Source organism: Calidris pugnax, unplaced genomic scaffold, assembly GCF_001431845.1.
Source record: "Calidris pugnax isolate Ruff unplaced genomic scaffold, ASM143184v1 scaffold115, whole genome shotgun sequence".
Lineage (NCBI taxonomy): Eukaryota > Metazoa > Chordata > Aves > Charadriiformes > Scolopacidae > Calidris > Calidris pugnax.
In genome coordinates this window covers 646,738-668,365 of record NW_015090840.1, presented here as the reverse complement: position 1 = coordinate 668,365, position 21,628 = coordinate 646,738, and positions in this window count along the sequence as shown.

The window sequence follows — 21,628 nt, the reverse complement described above, 5'->3', positions numbered from 1 at the left end:
TAAGATCACCCAGTCCAACCATCAACCTAACTTTGATAGAAAAACCTGTCACTAAACGATGACACTAAGCACTATGTCAAACCATCTTTTGAATACGTCCAGGGATGGTGCCTCAACCACTTCCCTGGGCAGCCCATTCCAATGCTTAATAACCCTTTCAGTGAAGAAAGCTTTCCTAATATTCAATCTGAACCTCCCGGGCACAATTTGAGGCCATTTCCTTTTGTCCTGTCACCTGTAACTTGGGAGAAGAGACCAATCCCCTTCTCTCTAGAACCTCCTTTCAGATACTTGTAGAGAGCGATAAGGTCTCCCCTCAGCCTCCTTTTCTCTAGACTGAACAATCCCATCTTCCGCAACCTCTCCTCATAAGACTTGTGCTCCAGACCCCTCATCAGCTTCGCTGCCTTTCTCTGAATCTGCTCCAGAACCAAAATGTCTTTTCTATGGTAAGGGGCCCAAAACTGGACACAGTACTCGAGGTGGGGCCCCACCAGTGCCGAGTAAGGGGGGACAATCACCTCTTGAGTCTTACTCACTACACTGTTCCTGATACAGGGCAGGATACCACTGGCCTTCTTGGCCACCTGGGCACACTGCTGGCTCAAGTTCAGCGGACAGTCAACCAACACCCCCAGGTCCTTTTCTGCCAGGCCGCTCTCCAGCCACTCTGCCCCAAGCCCGTAGTGCTGCATGGGGTTGCTCTGATCCAAGTGCAGGACCTGACTCTTGGCCTTATTGAACCTCATCCCATTGGCCTCCGCCCATTGATCCAGCCTGTCCAGATCCCTCTGCAAAGCCTTTATACCCTCCAGCAGGTCGACACTCCCACCTAACTTTGTGTCATCTGCAAACTTACTGAGGGTGCACTTGATCCCCTTATCCAGACCATCAATAAAGATGTTAAAGAGAACCAGCCCCAATACCGAGCCCTGAAGGACTCCACTCATGACTGGCCTCCAACTGGTTTTAACTCCATTCACCACCACTCTCTGGGCCTGGCCATCCAGCCAGTTTTTAACCCAAAGGAAAGTACTCCCATCCAACTGGGCAACCAGTTTCTCCAGGAGGATACTGTGGGAGACTGTATCATAGGCCTTGCTGAAGTCCAGGTAAACAACATCCACAGCCTTTCCTTCATCCAGCAAGCGGGTCACTTTGTCATAGAAGGAGATCAGGTTTGTCAAGCAGGACCTGCCCCTCATGAACCCGTGCTCACTGGGCCTGATCACCTGAGTGTCCCTCATGCCCCGCATGATGGCTCCCAGGATGATCTGTTCCATGATCTTCCCAAGCACCGGTGTCAGACTGACAGGCCTGTAGTTCCCTGGATCATTCTTCTGACCTTTCTTGTGGATGGGTGTCACATTTGCTAGACGCCAGTCAGCTGGGACCTCCCCAGTTTGCCAAGACTGTTGGTAAATGATGGAAAGTTGCTCAGTGAGCACCTCTGCCAGCTCCCTCAGTACCCTCGGGTGATGCCATCTGGCCCCATAGACTTGTTTGTATCTAGGTGTTGGAGCAGGTCCCTCACCACCTCTCTTCGGATTACAGGGGCTTCATTCTGGTCCCCACCCCTATCTGCTACCTCAGGGGTCTGGGTACTCAAGGAACAACCAACTCTACTGTTAACAACTGAGGCAAAAAAAGCATTAAGTACCTCAGCTTTCTCCTCATCCTTTGTCACTATGTTAGCTCCTGCATCCAATAGAGAATGGAGATTGTCCCGAGTCCTCCTCTTGTTACTAATATCTTTATCGAAATTCTTTTTATTGTTTTTAACATCCAAGGCCAGGTTAAGTTCTAGTTGAGCTTTGGTCTTTCTAATCTTTTCCCTATATAGCCTTGCAACACTTTTGTAATCTTCCTGAGTGGCCTGTCCCTTTTTCCAAAGACCATAAACTCTCCTTTTTTCCCTGAGTTGTGACAATATCTCTTTGTTCAGCCAGGTCAGTCTTTTACCCTTACAGCTTGCTTTACAGCGCACAAGGATGGCCTGCTCCCGTGCTATTAAGACTTCCTCCTTGAAAAACATCCAGCCTTTCTGGACTCCTTTGCACTTCAGGGCTTCCTCCCAAGGGACTCTGTCAAGCAGACTCTTGAAAAGACCAAAGTCTGCCCTCTGGAATTCCATGGTGGCAGTCATTCTGGCTCCCCTTCTTGCTTCCCTTAGAATTGAGACCTCTATCATTTCATGGTCACTGTGCCCAAGATGGCCTCCAATTGTCACAAGTCCTTCTCTATTTACAAACAGCAGATCCAGCTGTGCTCGCTCCCTAGTCGGCTGCTTCACTAGTTGTGTCAGGAAGTTATCCCCAACATACTCCAGGAACCTCCCAGACTGTTCCTTCTCAGCTGCATTGTCTGCCTAGCTGATATCTGGTAGGTTGAAGTCTCGGGCAAGCGATCTTGAGACCTTTCCCAGCTGCTTATAGAATATTTCATCTACCTCTACATTCTGGTTGGGCGGTCTGTAACAGAGTCCCACCACTATATCAGCCTTGCTGGCCCTCCCCCTGATTCTTACCCATAGGCACTCGACCCTACTATTACCCTCAACTAGTTCTTGACATTCATAACCCTCCCTAACATACAGAGCCACACCTCCTTCTCTCCTTCCTTGCCTGTCCCTTCTGAAGAGTTTGTAACCATCCATTGCAGCACTCCAGTCACGCAAGTCATCACACCATGTTTTTGTGATGGTGACTACATCATAGCTTTCCTGCCACACAATGGCTTCCAGGTCCTCCTGTTTGTTGCCCACACTGTGTGCATTAGGGTAAAAGCACTTCAGTTGGGCTACTGGTCCCACCACCTTTTTGTTGTAGGAAGGCCTAACTTCTACTTGACCATTCCCAGGCACAGCCATAGTTCATAATCCATCGATGACGCTTGTGTCTCTACTGGTGGATTGCCTCCCTTCCTCCCTTCAATCTTAGTTTAAAGACTGTTTGATGAGGCCTGCCAACTCCTGTGCAAAGACCCTCTTCCCCTTTTGAGACAGATGTACTCAATCTGTCTCCAGTAGGCCCGGTGTCATGTTAACCTTCTTGTGCTCAAAAAACCCAAAGTTGTGCCTCTGACACCAGGCTTGGAGCCAGGTATTGATCCATTTGCTCTTCTTGTTACTTTCCTTGTGGTTCCCTGCAACTGGGATGACAAAGGAGAACACTACCTGCACTCCTGACCCCTTGACCACTTGTCCCAAGATCCATCAGTCTCTTTTGATTGCCTTTGGGTTTCTGGTTAACAGCTTGTCTCTGCTTGCCTGAAAAATGAGTAAGGGGTAATAATCAGAGTGGTCTGCCAGTGAGGAAAGTTTTCTCTTTATGTCTTTAACCTGGACCCCAGGGAGGCAGCAGGTCTTCCTGAGAGGTGGGTCAGATCTGCATATCAGGCCTTCTGCTCCCTTCAGGATAGAGTCGCCAACAAAAATGACCAGTCTTTTCTTCTGGACTGAGGATGTTTTAATGCTGGGTTTACAGACAACCCTGGTGACACCTCCATAGACAGCGAATTGTCCTTCTTATCGTGATTGGGTTCCCTTTGCAGATCCTCATATTTTGTTGTTAAGGTACCTGGGGAATACAATATTTTACTATAAGTTCCTAGTATTAGCTTAGCTGGTATACTGAAAACTACTGTAAAGTATCTGAAGAAGGTTTGGGAAGAAGGAAAGACAAACTCCAGTAGAGCTGACTGCATCATCTACCTGAGATTACTTTCTGTTTCTCAGAGCTGATTTTATCCTATGCATCTCCATTTATTTGCAAGATAATTGAAAGTGATTACCTTGGCCACAGATAGGCTCTTCTTAGTTTACTCCAGAAAATATCTTATCTCTGGGGACAGAACAGGAAGCAACTGCTGACTGGAGGGATCAGGTGCCAAGGTGCATTTCTTTCTTATTCCTATCAAGTTTTATTTACCCCCTCAGACTCACATTTTCTTCTTCATTTGTCTTTCTATGTCTTTTCTAAAGGGACAACATATAATAGAGAAAAATATATTCTTTCTAGTACCCATTTAAGTCACCAAATCCTCACTGGCAAAAAGAAAAATTGATTGACCTTTGGCTACTAGTTCTCATTTAATATTCCACAGTATCTCTTGCAAGTAAGATAGAAGTAACAAAATGTATGCTCTATAGACAAATGTGTTTTGTGTATTTTCAGATTCTCAGCAGCAAATCAGATAAAAGAATTTTTAAATGTATTTTCTAGGGTGACTCTGATTCCTCGTTTAAAATGAACCCTGGATTTCTTTCTTTATTTTTTTGCACATAAGACTGAGATGAGCCTGGTAATGCGTCTGAAGTACAGAGCCAAGGAACAGGGACATTGCTGCTAGCAAGAGCCATTTGTTTACTATTAAGGTTAGCTGAGAAAGAGATTTTCAATATTAGTATCTCTCCTTAGGGTACAAAGTATCATAAACCTCTTTTCTTCTCACCTATGACAGCACAGCAGGGTATTTTTTATTTTCTTTTCCTACTGTCTGAGAATTCGTAAACTATACACTAAATAACTGGAAATAAGCTAGTATCTATTTAATTTTGACTAAAATACTTACATATTTGCAACTACCACTATGTGTTCATAATGTGAACTTAGACTCAGCATTAATATATAGTATCCCCACCCCTGGCACCTTTTTTTAATGTTTGGGGTTTTGTTTTTTGGTTGTTTTGTTTTTGTTTTTGGTTTGTTGTTTTTGTTTTTTTTCCCATAGTAAATGCAGAAAGTCCAGAGACAGGGAGACATTACTAACTTGCAAACACATCTTCTCCGGTGCTTGCTTGTTCTCTGTCACAGGTTTTATTCTGAAGCCCATTAGCCTTAGTCTGTATGTAGGATTATTTATTTGTATCATCACATTCTCACTTGGCTAAACCGAAATCTCAGCCCTTCTCTCCAAAATTTACATCAGCAATGAAGTTTGCAAGTCTTACTCTATTTTTTAAACTACTTTAAAAGTAGTCTTACTTTAGTCTTAAATTGTCTTACTTTATTATTTAAAGTGAAGGATGACCCTTCAAAATCCCCCAGATTTTGCAAGTATAACCAGAGAAAATTAGTAGAAGAGGACATTTTTAGAGATCGCTATGTTGCATGTAAGATTGAAAGACAAATCTCCACTGGGAAGTAGCAGTGTTTGAAAGCCTAGTTTTATTTTTAGATTATTTTTTCTTCCCTGCAGGCAGCCCAGTGAACTCTGTTCTTACTTCCAAAGTCTGCTCTGGGGCAGTGAACACTGCTTCTGATAACAGGAAAAAGGTTCTGACTGCAAGCAAGTGAAGCAGTCGGCTGAACTGCTCCCTTGATCATCTCCCTCTTGACTTGTATCATGACATGCTACTTTGGCTTTTGTTCCTGTATAATTGAAAACTGGGAAACAGTAGTGAGAAAAACACATTTTTGGTGCCATTTTTTTCAGAGAACAGTAGCAGCACATGCTTAACTGCTAGCAACAGAATCCCAAATCATGTTGCCGCAGTTTTACTATGTGTATTTTCTAGCTCTTACTACAATAAACCTATGCTAAATGAAAACTGAATATTATAGCCATGTAACCACAATATTTTTGTTTATGTGTTTATGTGCTACAATGGCATTCGTAGGCACTACTTCACAAAATAATCACTTTCTGTTTTTACATATGGGCTCTTTCTAGCTTAACCTGACAAGGTGTTTTTCAGTTTTCAGCTATATAAGATGAAAAGATGTATTAAGAAATTTGAAATTCCATTAGGACTCACACTGAGTGCTGCAGGGAAAGAATACATTTTTCAAAATAAAGCTCTCTCTTTGGGGGGGATGAGAGGCAAGGATGGTTTATTTTTTTTTCCGTGATAGAAAGTTACTCAGTCATCATGCCTTCTTTAGCCACCAAATGCTTTTAAGTGAGGGAACAGAAAATATTTTGCCTTTGATGTAGTAAAGTGAGGCAAAAAAAAAGCACAACAAGTGCAAGAAACCAAGACACGATAGGACTTAAGCTGTTTTACATTATATATATTTATAATTTAAAAAAAAATATGAATCTGTATTTCTGAGGTCTTGAAGAAACATTGATAATTAAATCCTAAAGAGAGACAGCTTTATTCTTTGTGTCATTTGCAAGTTTTTCTTAAGGTTGTGAACTTTCGACCTTTTTTAGATAAACCTAGGAGACTGTTAATTTTTTTTCCAGTCTCTGCCTCTGATGTTAGTACTGATGATTCTTACAATCCCCTACACTAACCTGAGATTGCTGTCCTGTCTTGATTTGCTTAGGGTGACACTGGTTAAGATTTTAGTTAGCCTTCACCAGTGCTTTTCATAGGGACTACTTGTAAAAAGAATCACCAGCAGATCTCAGAATACACCACAGGCAAGGTCAGCTCGTTAGGGCAGCAGGTGCTTGCGAAGTACATTAGGAAAAGAAAACTATTACTACAGAATGTAAGAGAGCTAACTCAGCAGTGTTGTACTTGAAAATGTAAACTTCTTACCTATAAAATAAATTATCCAGAATGGCTTGGTTAACAGATCCCTTTTTATGTAATGTACAAACTCACATGTAATTCAGGAATGATTATTTTAACATTTTCCTTTAAATATTCACAGATCAAAATGTGTATGATCTGCATTAAAAAATCAGGAACAACTGTTATTATAGTGCTAGCAACAACAGTTTTGCCACTGACACCTTCTTGATGTTTTTAATCTCTCATTCCCATAGAAGGTCAGGCATAGAATTTATATATCCCAGAATTATTATTCCAGTGCATTTTAGGGGAACAAATCCTGAATTACAAGGGAAGAATTATGGTAAATTCCCAAGGTACAGACACAAGCTAGCTCTAGTTCTCCCAAATATGGAATGGTATAGCCTGATGAGAGTGAGCACCAGCTTGTAATCATTCCATATGCATTTTTCTCATTATTGCCCTCAGTTTTCATAAATTGCTTTCAATGGTCCTATGGGTCTACAATGTCATCAAAGAATCCAATTCATTGACAAGTCACCGCCAACATTCTGAGAAAGTGAGAAATAGAGACAAATAAACATGGACAGCCCACAATAATATTTTTTAAATATTCTTTTCTAGTGTTTAAAGAACTGTTGCTAAGGACAGTCTTTAAGTTTTATAATTTGAAAAACTTTTTCAGTATTTCCATTAGAAGTGACAAAAAATAAAGATTAGGGTTTTTATTTTCACTTTCTATCTGAAAATACTGCATTAGAGGAGATGCAATTGGATAACATTTCCTGTCTATTGGATTAAAGGAGATGATGCCAGTATAAAACAAATTAAATAAAAAATGTTTTGTGTGGAGGCAAATTGAGCTGGTAATTACGGAGAAGAGATGGAGTAATGGGAACAGTTTCTATCCTTGCAAGTTTTTCTTCTGTTTGAGTCAATTAATTTACTCAGACTGTGTCTACCATTTAGTTGGCAGGCTGTCCTAGATGGTATCTATCTCATACTGTATGTCTTCATGTGTGTATATTTTTCCGTCACTGCAACAGGTTCACTGTCTAAGTTGGAATCTCTTGGCAGCACTAAGATGAAAATAATAATGTAGACAGTTTGAATTTTCTATAAGACTACAGGCAATAAAACAAAACAAAAAAAAAACAATAAAAATCTGGAAAGAATTATGTATTAAATAAGAAATACATGATCTAGGGAAATACGCTCTTAAAATTGTTAAACCATCAGATACTCTAATCTCCTTAGCTCTGTAAACTGCACTTCAAGCTGTTTACATTATGCAAGATAGATTGTGCTTCTGTTGCAGGAGTTTTTTATGGAAATGATATAACTGACAGTTTAGAGCAAATATTATTTTTAAAAAACCCAAATAGAATCTTGAAACTTGCCAGAATATTAAATATCTATTTCAAAGTCTTTTGTTCTTTATCTTATGTTACTGAGTATATCCTAAAGACATGTAGATATTTGACAGTCTATTATTTCATATTGCTCTGATATTTTCAACAGGGCTTTCTGTTAGATTTTAATCAACTATCCCTTTTATTGTAACCTATCTAATTTTATATTACGTTGAAACAATGCCATAAAATTTGATATATGCAACAATATATACCAAACTCAGTAGTGCCTCAAACAGCAATAAAGAGAAGTATCAGCAGGTACATTTTAAGACTTTTGAAGAAATTTGTCTGATTAATGATGTTTATAAAATTAATGGTGTGATTATCAAAATAGCTTTTTACACGATCAGTTTATGGATACAAACTCCATTCATGGGGAGGAATAACCTCCTGCACTAATACATGCCGGGACCACCCAGATGGAAAGCAGTTTTGCTGAAAACAACCTGGAGGTCCTGGTGGACACGAAGTAGAACATGTACTTGTCATGGGGGGGGAAGGGCAGTGGTATTTTGGCTGCATTAGGCAATGCATTTCCAGCAACTTCCGGGAAGTCATCCTTCCCTCTCTCCTCAGCACTAGCAAGTCCGGGAAAGGGCCACAAAGAGAGTTAAGGGACTGGAGATCTCTCCCATGATGAAAGCTGGCACTGTTCAGCCTGGAGAAGAGAAGACTCAGAGGGGTAAATGCATTGATATATATACAAATGCCTGAAGGGATGGTCTAAAGAAGGCTTTTTGCAGTGCTACCCAGTGACAAGATAAAAGGCAATGAGCACAAACTGATACATGGGATGTCCTTCCTGAACATCAGGAAACACTTTTTTCTGTGAGGGTGACTGAGCACTGACAGAGATTGCCCAAAGAGTTTGTGGAGCCTCCGTCTTTGGAGACATTCAAAGTTGTCTGGACATGGTCGCAGGCAACCAGTTTTAGGAGGCCCTGCTTAAGCAGGGATGTTGGACCAAGTGACCTTTAGAGATCCCTGTCAATCTCAACCAATATTCGGTGATTCTGTGAACTGAATGTTTAGGAATTTTGTTCAGAATGCTGAACAGGTACCTGCTCTCTGAATCAACATAAATGATTTGTAAAGCTTGATTATCCTGTCTGAAGGAGGATGACTGACTTCTGGGAGCATGTTCTTAAAGTATTATTTTTCTTGCCTCATACTTCTGTCTCTGGAGTACAGCCAGGTGCTCTTTGACATTTTTCTTCTGGGGCAAAAACAAACAGTTTTGAGTGAGATGTCTCAGTTCTCAGCAGGAGCTAAGTAGATAGCATGTTGTAAGTCTGGTGACCTAACTTAACGAATAGATAGCATAACACAGAGATTTCTCAAATAATAACACCCCAGGCTGAAGATTTGAAGATGGTAAAAGAACTATAACTTCCCATCAAATGTGCTGTGTTACACATTCTGGATAGGCTGTATTGCATTATTGTTCTGCTACTGTGGGTTGTCAATTACAGGGACAGACGTGTGACCAGCTGAGGTACCTAGTTCCTAATTTTTTTCATTTTCTCTAGAAATGCCTTCAAAAAGTGTACCAAAGGTCGTATTGCTGCTTTTGTCTCCACTAACAGGAGGAGAAGCCATCATCTCCTGCTCCTTCTTTGCACCCTCCCCCTCAGCACCCTGGGCAGACCAGGTCATTGCAAGCCACAGCTGACAGCCTGTCAGGTCACGTGCCTCCTTTCTGGGTCTTGAGCAGAAGTTTCCAGCTTTGACTTTCTTATTCTTTTTGTTATCATGCAATAAGAAAAAGTCACCAGGCTAGGTATATTGATATGTGGCTGCTGTAGGTGACTTGCAGTATTGTGTCTTGTAGAAACAACAGTATGCATGTTTCCTCCCAGCTTCCAGCTGGGATTAGAACTGCGGAAGACCTCTATGTTTGATCAGCTAGAATGGATCATGCTGTGCTTGGGAGACCTGCGCACCAAAGATAGGTGATGGTATTTTCCCAAGAATTCAGCCCAGAGGAACTGAAATGCACACATTTTGGCAGGACACAGTTCAACAAGATGGAAATAGGACAGCTGTACTAGCTGACAGTGCAGGGGAATTTTCATGGATCTGACCTATTATTACCTAACTGATGGTACAACAGCCACCTAATGGAAAAGTCATCTCTATTGCAGCAACCTTATATATAATTACAGTTATAGATTCTCCACTAGTTATATGATTATCAGCATAATACTGGAGCAAAAAAAATAGAGAAGTTCCTTGATGAAATAAAAAGGAAGTGAAGCAGTAAGACATGTTTACTGCAAACATGTTTAGTTTTTCAGGATATTACAGTATATTACAGAACCCTACAGTGAATCTGGTAATGGAGAAATGGCTGTTAATCACAAGTAAGTACCACAGTGGGTAAGAAGATACTGCACAAGGGTAGCATGACTACCATAATATGCTTTATTTGACTCATTTAAAAAAACATTTCATTACTGAAATGTAGCACTTAACCATTATAGAGTACTGAATAACAAGCATCTACAAATAACTTCCCAATTAGATTCTAACTAAATAGATTTACTTATAAACATAAAATAAGACCGTCAAGGCAACTCTAGACACTCAAAGGTCTCATTGTTTCAGGGGACTGCTAAGTATTGCTATTATTGTGCAGACAGAAGGTACATACTAGATACTTCATGCTGTGCTTAATATACAGATTGAAATAATTTACTGGGGCAAACAGACAGCTACATATCAGCTAGAAACTAAAATTACTGTCAGCTTGTTTTTATAAAAGAAATAATTGAAAGGAGATGTGCTTGATAATATGATCCAAATGAAACACTTCATATGAATTGAAAAATAGCTATAGAAGACCACCATAAAAACAAATTTTTAGGACTTTTAGAAAAGCAGATTTATTAACAAAGAAAACTTCTGGTTTTCAATTTTCTTCTCCTTTTCTATTAATTTTGCTCTTTTATTCCCATTATGTGGTCTGGTATCCATCATGTATCCATCACACTATCTTCTGTAAATTAAATTAACCTCATAAATGTGTAATGTGAAGGAGTATATGACACATTTTAGAAATCCTATTCTATACTTAACTGCTATTTTTAGTAGGATTTATCTGTAAGACACTTGAAATATAACACTTTTACGTTTATGATATGAATTAATGAAAAATCACTTTGAATCAGGCATGCCCATATTATGAACGTGAACACCAAAGAGGTAGAATCATAGCTACATAACCCCAATAATTCAAATATGAGTTGCTGATTTAGATATCACAACAGTAAACAGTCTTTTTAAATAATAATTTTATGGGGAGTTTTTGCTGTGCAAGAATGAGGGCCTGCATGTTTTGCAGTAAAAACACAGTATCGGCTAAAGGACCTCCTGACTGTATTTACACAGAATCATAGAATTGTTTGGGATGGAAGGGACCTTAAAGATCATTGAGTTCCAATCCCCCTGACATGGGCAGGGATGCCTTCCACTAGAACAGGTTGCTCAAAGCTCCATCCAGCCTGGTCTTCAACACTTCCAGGGATGGGGCATCTACAACTTTTCTGGGCAACCTGTTCCAGTGCCTCACACGAAAGAATTTCTTCCAATATCTCACCTAAATCTCCCATCTTTCAGTTTAAAAATATTACTACTCATCCTATCACTCCACCCCCTCATAAAGAATCCCTCCCCTGCTCTCCTATAGGCTCCCTTTAGGTACTAGAAGGCTGCTATAAGGTCTCCCAGGAGCCTCCTCTTCTCCAGGCTGAACAACCGCAACCCTCTCAGGCTGTTTTAATAGCATAGGTGCTCCAGCCCTCTGATCATATTTGTGGCCCTTTTAATTTTCTATTGACTAAGAGCACTTGCACAAGTAGCTGCCTTTGTTTGGCTGAGAAAGATAGTCTGGCTATAAGTCTAATTCCTTAGGATAGTCATGACTACTTTATAATGAAAATCTGAAGAGGCAAGTTGAGTAAAGAGATTTGAATTTTTTTCCAAGACACAAGCCTCCTCTTCTCCAGGCTGAACAACCGCAACCCTCTCAGGCTGTTTTAATAGCATAGGTGCTCCAGCCCTCTGATCATATTTGTGGCCCTTTTAATTTTCTATTGACTAAGAGCACTTGCACAAGTAGCTGCCTTTGTTTGGCTGAGAAAGATAGTCTGGCTATAAGTCTAATTCCTTAGGATAGTCATGACTACTTTATAATGAAAATCTGAAGAGGCAAGTTGAGTAAAGAGATTTGAATTTTTTTCCAAGACACATATTAGGTGGTGGGTAAAACATGCTGTTCAATGTAGTGATTTTGTGTGTGTCTGTGAAACAAAACTTTATTTTGCTATCAAATTATTGCTCAAGTCCTGGATGTCACTATAGAAAAGGAAAAAAAAAGGGAAAAAGAAAGCAAACAAGCCAAAAGCCACATGGGTAACTTCCCAAGTAGAATGAATCAGATATTACAGCACTCAGTCTCAACAAGGCTTTGAGGATAGACCAATATGATTTACTTCTTATTTATAAATAAGAAAACTCATCAGAATCCACCTAGAGTCAGTGTCACTATAAGACGACATGAAATTTCTGGCAGAGCTATTCTGAGTCAACACTACTTACTGTATTATCTGTAATTATCAAATTATTTTACAGGTAAATTTTTTGAATTTCCATGGTGAGGGGACCATGTCTAAGCAGTTACTCTTTTTGAGATGGTGTAAACCTCTATTTCTAGTGCCACTGCATGTACTGGGGAAAAAAAGTTATACCATATAAGGAATATTTACTAATATTTTCAATTAGAAAAGGGAAAAGTTATATCTTGGGGCCGCAACTACTGAAAAATTCTGAATGTTTTCTTACTAAGAGTGTCTATAGTTTTAAAATTAAATATTAACATCCTGTAGTACCCTTTAAAAATACTTTTTTCACAACCAGTATGTAATTAAGCTAAAAGTAACAACCCACTCCTTGTTTACCTGGGAGGGGGGCACCAAAAAAGCCCCCAATGAAACAGCAATCCAAACATCAAACCAGTATACATTTTCTTTTAGATTTGTTACTTCATATAGAACATGCATGTTAATAAATAAACAATATTATTTTTTCTAGATAAGGAGTATATATATGTCCAATAGATTTAGAGGTATTAGAACACAACCAATTTTTTATCCTGTCATCTAAAAAATAAAATATGGCAAGCCTAACAGTTATTGATGGCTAGAAGAGTAACTTTGTGGTAATTAAAAATAACAACAAATAGGATTAATGAAGCAGCTGAAGCTACTAAGAAGGAACCAAAGATTACAGTTAAAATACATACACATGATGTTCCATTTGAGCTAATCAATTAACCAGAGACATTTTGTAAGAATGTAAGTGTGTTGTTATAATACATGTCTTGTGTTTATCTGTATGACACCTATCTTGTCTATTTCAACTATAACCCATCTAGTTAGATGAAACGTTCTAGGCTCTAACTTGCTGATAAAGGAATACATGCCATCAAATCTATACTACACCAAGGTCTGTTTTTCTCCTCTTTTTTCATGTGTCACTGTATCTTTATACATAAGAGAACAGGAAAATTAGATTATTTCAGACTGAAAGAAAAAGGACCAAGTCCTCAAATAAATGTATGAAGATAAATACAGATAATTAATCTTACTTACCATAACATTATTGGCTAAATTATTATTATGTTGTCCATTCACATGCAGGCTTCCATCTTCAAAGGCCTTCAAAGCTAGCTCATCAAAACTTCAGTATTTTCTCCCGGTTGTAGAAATGGAATATAAAGGTTAATGGTTTTTTTTTAAGGCATACACTTAAGGATGAGATATTCTTGGGCTCCTCACAGCAAAATCCACACACTTCTGTTATTGGAGAAGTGTGCTGAAAGCTTTTTAAAGACTTAAATAATTTATAAGCTGAAATCCATCACTAAATTTATATTATGTAGTGACAGATATTTTTGCAACCTTTACTTTTTGAGTCCAGAAGATTTAATGATGGCTGCTTTCTGTTCAATTAACATTGGCCTTATAAACAACATGCTAGGTACTTCTGCTTTTCAAAAAAAATAATCATCAGTCCACAGAGTCCAAAAATATAGCATTGTATTTGAAATTATAAGTTCTTACAAATAGCAGAATAAGCTAGAAAACCCAAAGACTATGTTGTACTAAAAAGTATAATATACAAAGGCTATCTGTTTTTGAATACTGTAGATATTATTTTAAAGGTACCTTTTATGATGTCATTGCTAGTTTCTTGATGACAAATGCGTATTTGTGCTATCTGACGTAATCCTTTGACAATTCCTTTTTCGTTTTCTTGGACTTCAGAAGGATTTTGAGTAGTTGTTTCTCTTCTGCAGATGCCCACTGCCTTACCAATCTGGAGATATGAGTTCCGATTCTTCTAAAAGCCAGTTAACTGACTGGGAGAATTACACCTCAAGTCAATTGGTAAAGGGTATATTAGTTGGTTAAAAAAAATAAATTGATTAGTGTTTTTCCAAGACACGTATTAGGTGGTGGGTAAAACATGCTGTTCAATGTAGTGATTTTGTGTGTGTCTGTGAAACAAAACTTTATTTTGCTATCAAATTATTGCTCAAGTCCTGAATGTCACTAGAGAAAAGGAAAAAAAAAAAGGGAAAATGAAAGAAAACAAGCCAAAAGGAATATCTTACAGCACTGTGTCTGTTAGAGAGACACTATAACATTTTCTCTTCCCATCGGCAGCCTGGTTGTCTACCCCTTACTGTTCTGGAAGAAACTGCAAGCTCTAATTCCCACCCCGCGCCCCCCCACCCTCTTACCCTCCCTTGAACAAACCCTTTGAAATCTTAAATATTTTGTGAAGTGGGTGAATGAGTAGGATATTTTCCTAACATCAGGGAGGGTAGTGTTTCTGAACTCTGGACCTTTTGGTATTTAACATAACACAAAGAAAATGGTAAATTCTAAAGCATCTTAGCTCTGACTACATAGCTCATTTCTGTGTGTGTGTGTATGCACATGCATATACTCACATGTTTATGGAGATTTTTACTGTGAATTTACTGCTCTGCTTAATAAGAATTTTAGGCATGATTAATAAAAAATGTGAGCAATATCAGAATTTCATCATAGATGGAAGCACTGAGGTGGATGAAGCTTTCTATAAGCAGTTGCCATTGTTCTTGTGGGGGACTTTAAACTGCCCAATATCTGATGGGAATACAACACAACAGAGAGGGAACAATCCAGGAAGTTCCTGGAATGTGTGGAGGATAACTTCCTCACACAGCTGGTAAGTGAGCTGGCCAGGGAAGACACCCTCCTGGACCTGCTTCTTGTGGACAGGGAAGAACTTGTGAGGGAAGTAAAGGCTGGAGGCTGTCTAGGGCACAGTGATCATGAGATGATTGAGTTTTCTATTCTTGGAGAAACAAGGAGAGGGGTTAGTAAAACTGCTACCTTAGACTTCCAGAGGGCAAACTTTGACCTGTTAAGAAGACTGCTTGACAAAATCCCTTGGGAGGCTGTCCTGAAGGATGTAGGAGTCCAGGAGGGCTGGACATCCTTGAGGAGAGAAGTCTTGAAGGCGATATCTGATGGGAATACAACACAACAGAGAGGGAACAATCCAGGAAGTTCCTGGAATGTGTGGAGGATAACTTCCTCACACAGCTGGTAAGTGAGCTGGCCAGGGAAGACACCCTCCTGGACCTGCTTCTTGTGGACAGGGAAGAACTTGTGAGGGAAGTAAAGGCTGGAGGCTGTCTAGGGCACAGTGATCATGAGATGATTGAGTTTTCTATTCTTGGAGAAACAAGGAGAGGGGTTAGTAAAACTGCTACCTTAGACTTCCAGAGGGCAAACTTTGACCTGTTAAGAAGACTGCTTGACAAAATCCCTTGGGAGGCTGTCCTGAAGGATGTAGGAGTCCAGGAGGGCTGGACATCCTTGAGGAGAGAAGTCTTGAAGGCGCAAGAGCAGGCTGTCCCCATGTGCCAAAAAACAAGTAGGCAGGGAAGGAGACCAGCCTGGCTATGTAGGAACCTTTGTACACAGCTGGTAAGTGAGCTGGCCAGGGAAGACACCCTCCTGGACCTGCTTCTTGTGGACAGGGAAGAACTTGTGAGGGAAGTAAAGGCTGGAGGCTGTCTAGGGCACAGTGATCATGAGATGATTGAGTTTTCTATTCTTGGAGAAACAAGGAGAGGGGTTAGTAAAACTGCTACCTTAGACTTCCAGAGGGCAAACTTTGACCTGTTAAGAAGACTGCTTGACAAAATCCCTTGGGAGGCTGTCCTGAAGGATGTAGGAGTCCAGGAGGGCTGGACATCCTTGAGGAGAGAAGTCTTGAAGGCGCAAGAGCAGGCTGTCCCCATGTGCCAAAAAACAAGTAGGCAGGGAAGGAGACCAGCCTGGCTATGTAGGAACCTTTGTCTGGATCTCAAGAACAAAAGGAGAGTCTATGACCTTTGGAAGAGGGGGCAGGTCTCTCATGAAGACTATAAAGATGTAGTGACGCTATGCAGGGAGAAAATTAGGAGAGCCAAAGCGCAGTTAGAGCTCAACCTAGCTAGAGCTGTTAAGGATAATAAAAATGTTCATTAATAACAAAAGGAGGATTAGGGAAAATCTCCTTCCTTTATTGGATGCAGAGGGAAACATAGTCACAAAGGATGAGGAAAAGGCTGAGGTGCTCAATGTCTACTTTGCCTCAGTCTTTAGCAGTGGAACTAGCTGTTCCCCTGACATCTAGCCTCATGAGCTAGGAGAGAGGGAGGAGAAGCAGAATGAGGGCATCACAATTAAAGAGGAAGTGATCAGTGACCTGCTACTCTCCTTGAATGTGCACAAGTCTATGGGACCGGATGGGTCACACCCAAGAGTGCTAATAGAGCTAGCAGACGTGCTCACCAAGACACTTTCCATTATTTACCTGAAATCATGCCTAACTAGAGAGGTCCCAATGGACTCCAAATGTAACACCCATCTACAAGAAAGGCGGAAAGGAAGATCCGGGAAACTATAGACCTGTCAGTCTGACCTCGGTACCGGGGAAGGTCATGGAACAGGTCATCTTGAGTGCCTTTACAAGCCATATAAGGGGCAACCAGGGGATCAGGCCTAGTCAGCATGGGTTTATGAAAGGCAAGTCCTGCCAGACAAACCTGATCTCCTTCTATGACAAGATGACCTGATTATTGGACCTGGGAAATGCTGTGGATATTGTCTACCTAGACTTTCAAAAAGCATTTGACACTGTTCCACATAGAATTCTAATGGAAAAACTAGCTGCTTATGGCCTGGATGAGCATACAATCTGCTGGGTCAAGCACTGGATGGATGGACAGTCCCAAAGAGTGGTGCTCAATGGATTTAATCCAGCTGGCGGCCAGTCACGTCCCAATGGACTGGCAAATGTAACACCCATCTACAAGAAAGGTGGAAAGGAAGATCCGGGAAACTATAGACCTGTCAGTCTGACCTCGGTACCGGGGAAGGTCATGGAACAGGTCATCTTGAGTGCCTTTACAAGCCATATAAGGGGCAACCAGGGGATCAGGCCTAGTCAGCATGGGTTTATGAAAGGCAAGTCCTGCCAGACAAACCTGATCTCCTTCTATGACAAGATGACCTGATTATTGGACCTGGGAAATGCTGTGGATATTGTCTACCTAGACTTTCAAAAAGCATTTGACACTGTTCCCCATAGAATTCTAATGGAAAAACTAGCTGCTTATGGCCTGGATGAGCATACAATCTGCTGGGTCAAGCACTGGATGGATGGACAGTCCCAAAGAGTGGTGCTCAATGGATTTAATCCAGCTGGCGGCCAGTCACGAGTGGTGATCCTCAGAGCTCAGTGTTGGGGCCATTTCTGTTTAACATCTTCATTGATGATCTTGATAAAGATGTAGAGTGTATCATTAGTATGTTCACAGATGACACCAAGTTAAGTGGGAGTGTTGATTCACATGAGGATAGGGAGGCTCTACAGAGAGACTTGGATAGATTGGATTGATGGGCCAACGTTAATGGTATGAGCTTCAACAAGGCCAAGTGCCAGGTCCTGCACTTGGGCCACAACCACCCCATGCATCATTACAGGCTTGGGGAAGTGTGGCTGGAAAGCTGCCTGGCAGAAAAGGGGGTTCTAATTGACAAGCGGCTGAATATGAGCCAGCAATGTGCCCAGGTGGCCAAAAAAGCCAAAGGCATCCTGGCTTGTATTAGAAATAGTGCAACCAGCAGAAGTAGGGAGGTGATTGTCCCACTGTACTCAGTACTGGTGAGGCCACACTGGGAGTATTGTGTCCAGTTTTGGACACCTCAATACAAGATTGATATCGAGGTGTTGGAGTGAGTGCAGAGGAGAGCAAAGAAGCTGGTGAAGGGCCTGGAGAATAAATCTTATGAAGAACAATTGAAGAAGCTGGGACTGTTTATTTTGAGGAAGAGGAAGCTGAGGGGAGACCTCATCACTCTCTACAACTACTTGAAAGGACACTGTAGAGAGGTTGGTGCTGGTCTCTTCTCACAGGTAATTAGCGATAGAACAAGAGGGAATGGCTTCAAGCTGCAACAGGGTAGGTTTAGATTGGACATTAGGAAACAATTCTTCACAGAAAGAGTGGTCAGACACTGGAATAGTCTGCCCAGGGAGGTGGTTGAGTCACTATCGCTCAACATGTTTAAGAGTTGTTTAGATGTGGTGTTGGGGGTTATGGTGTAGGGGAGAACTTTGTAGAGTGGTGTTGATGGTTGGACTCGATAATCTCAAGGGTCTTTTCCAACCTGAATGATTCTATGATTCTATGAAGCTAGAAATGAGATTTTATGTCAGCGTTTGAAGGAAAGTCATCCATCTGCCTGCAGTTGTGGTGTTTGTTTCCTTTCTTAACAGTGGCAAGATCAAAGTTTAAGAGGTTTGGACAATGTATCGAAAGAACCCTGCCAGTTCTTGTCAAAAATTACTTTTCAGACAGCCCTTCAGGAATGAGGAGGAGCATGGCTTCTTAGCAAAGCACAGTCTATAAGCACCTTTGGTTTTTCGCTTGTTTCTCATATTAGCGGCTTTAGCAGTTTCTGTACACAAACCCCTTAAACCTTTCCTTCCCACCACCACTAAAAAGCCCCAAATGAAGGTTCTGAAAAGAGTAAATGTAAAGGAAAGTTCCTTTATTTTCCTATTCTTTTAAGAGTGTACTTTAAAAACCCCACTGAAATTTCTTCAGTACCTTCATATCCCTACCTTTTTATTCAGCTCTAATTTCTTTAGGACTTTTCATTTTTATTCCTTCTTGATATTGCACAATCTCATTGAATGATCAGAAACACTATGTATTAATTATACTTTTGGCTGCAAAATTAGGAGCTAGATTTGATTGAATTATGCAACATTTCCACTACAGAGAATGTACATTGCACCCCAAAGACTAGGGTACACGTTTTTTCAGCATGGATTTTCTGACTTAGCAAACACTTTTCTGTTAGGAAGAAGGTTCTTCCCCTGTGGCATCCCATGGCTTAGACATCTACAGCTCTGCCTTGAGTGTAAACTGTTGCAATTACTTCTCAAGGTAATTAAATTTATTTCAAAAGGGTATTTTCTTACCAATCCTCTACTGACCTGCATTAGTTTCATTTTCTGATTTTATCTCACACTGGTGCTGCAGGCATCCTGGCATCTAAATATGAATCTGTGTTCTCTAGTCTACACAGCAGATTCCTCCCAGGAATTCTCGCTGTTTTGTCATTCATACACTTCTTTCCTTGTATGTCACTGCCATGAATAATGGTTCTGTACATGCATTTTGACTGTTAGTCCATTTCACGTTAACTTGTGTGCTTAGCTTATTACACATTCTTCATTTACACAACAGTGGAAGTATTGGAAAATGTTTTCTCAAAACCTAACTAAATTGTACATATATGCTAAATGTTGAGTACATGAGTAATTATAAGCCCTCTGTAGTTAGCACCCACACAAAGTTTTAAAAGTGTACCAGCATACATGCTGCTACTTATTTTTTAGTGTACTTAAGAAAAATATGTTTACCATGAAAAATGTGTCAATGTGTAGTAAATTCGTTACATTAGCACTCTGTAATATCTATAAATAACCACACTCACCAGTAGATTATGTGCACTTCTACATATTTTTACTGCTTTAAAAAAATCAGTATATTGTTGTTAGGTTTAAACTTTTTAATACAAATTTTTTAAAAAATACTTTCCTCACTTTGTTTTTAAAAAGTGTTTATTAGCCAGTAGGTGAAAGGGCACACATTGGAATAGAGAAACAAAAACGGGACAGCACAACGTTGTATGATGTCTCAGCGCTCTTCGGTGCCGCCATTATTTTGTACCCATAGAAACACAGCAAATAGTGGAAAATGCTGCTTCATTGACTGTGAACCTGTATATTTCGGATTCAGGTGACAAGCATATGTTCAGTCTTCCTACAGATGAAAATGGGCATTTGCATCTTCAGAGACACATAATTATTGTATGCTACAAATCTTAAGATAGATGTGCATTCAACAAAAGCCATTTCTGTTTTTCCCCTTAGATTCCTTCACATGCAAAAATGCCATAAAAAGGTCTTTGAATGAAATAATATGCCATTCACACAGGCATTTATACCTTCCCCTCTCTTTCAATTAATCTGGAATAGGGCGGTTACTCAGCTTTTCCCTTTCTGTTGCCTTAAAAATTTCTAAAGAATAGGGAAAGAAAATAATTATTCATTTGGAAGGAAAAAAGTAAGGGAAAAGACCTTTCTCCCCATTAAGACACACAATAAAAACTAACAAGGAAATAGAAGTAAAAGAAGTGATTGAGAAGTTAGATTTCCATACTTCCAACTTTTCCTGGTGCAGGGACCCTTTAGGTTTTATTAGGTTAGTATATGGGTAACTCATATGAATAGTTTGTCTTTTATCATTCAATCAAAATGTCCATTTTGATGATCTAATGCATTACAATTAACACTGTCACCCAAGTTTTATCCCACAAGGTTACTACATCCCACATTGATAAAAACAGTAGACTGGGACTCATCACTGTTGATAGATTTGTTGATATCAGTGACACAAAAAGGTGGACTCTAACATATCTATAATGGGAAGGGAAAGCCTCTGGAGATGCAGGGGGTTTTGAGTTACAGTGCAGTCCATGGAAGGATTCTTCTTGAATTCAATGCAATTTAGGCCGGACCCTTGAAAAAGAGTAATAATTTTCACTTTAAAGTAGCTAGCTAGACTGAGAGAGTCCAAAGTAACAAACTTAACAATTCAAGGTCTTTTCTCATGACCCATGCAAGGCTTTCATCTCCTCCACTCCACACACACAAAATAGGGTATTCTCATCCATACAACTTGTTGGCAACAGTACACTAACATTCTGTCCCCATGTTCTGTCCTTTCTAAAGGTGACCTATTGTCATGGACTAAACTGTGTATCAATGAATATACTAACATATACATGACATGGAAATCCAGTTCTTATTCCTAGGTCCACAGTCTGTTTAATCTACCATAGATGCATGAAGAATTGCATAAGAACAAGAATAAAGCAGTGCATCTTAATTTGAACAATTTCTGATTGCAGAGCCTCCAGATACCAAAAAAAAAAAAAAAAAAAAAAAAAATTTTTTCCTAAAAAAGACAAATTCATGCAGAATTGGGTGTGTGGTGAGAAAACAGCTCAGGAATTTACCTTGTCTGCACAATTTTGAAGGACTAGATAACAAAGGAAGA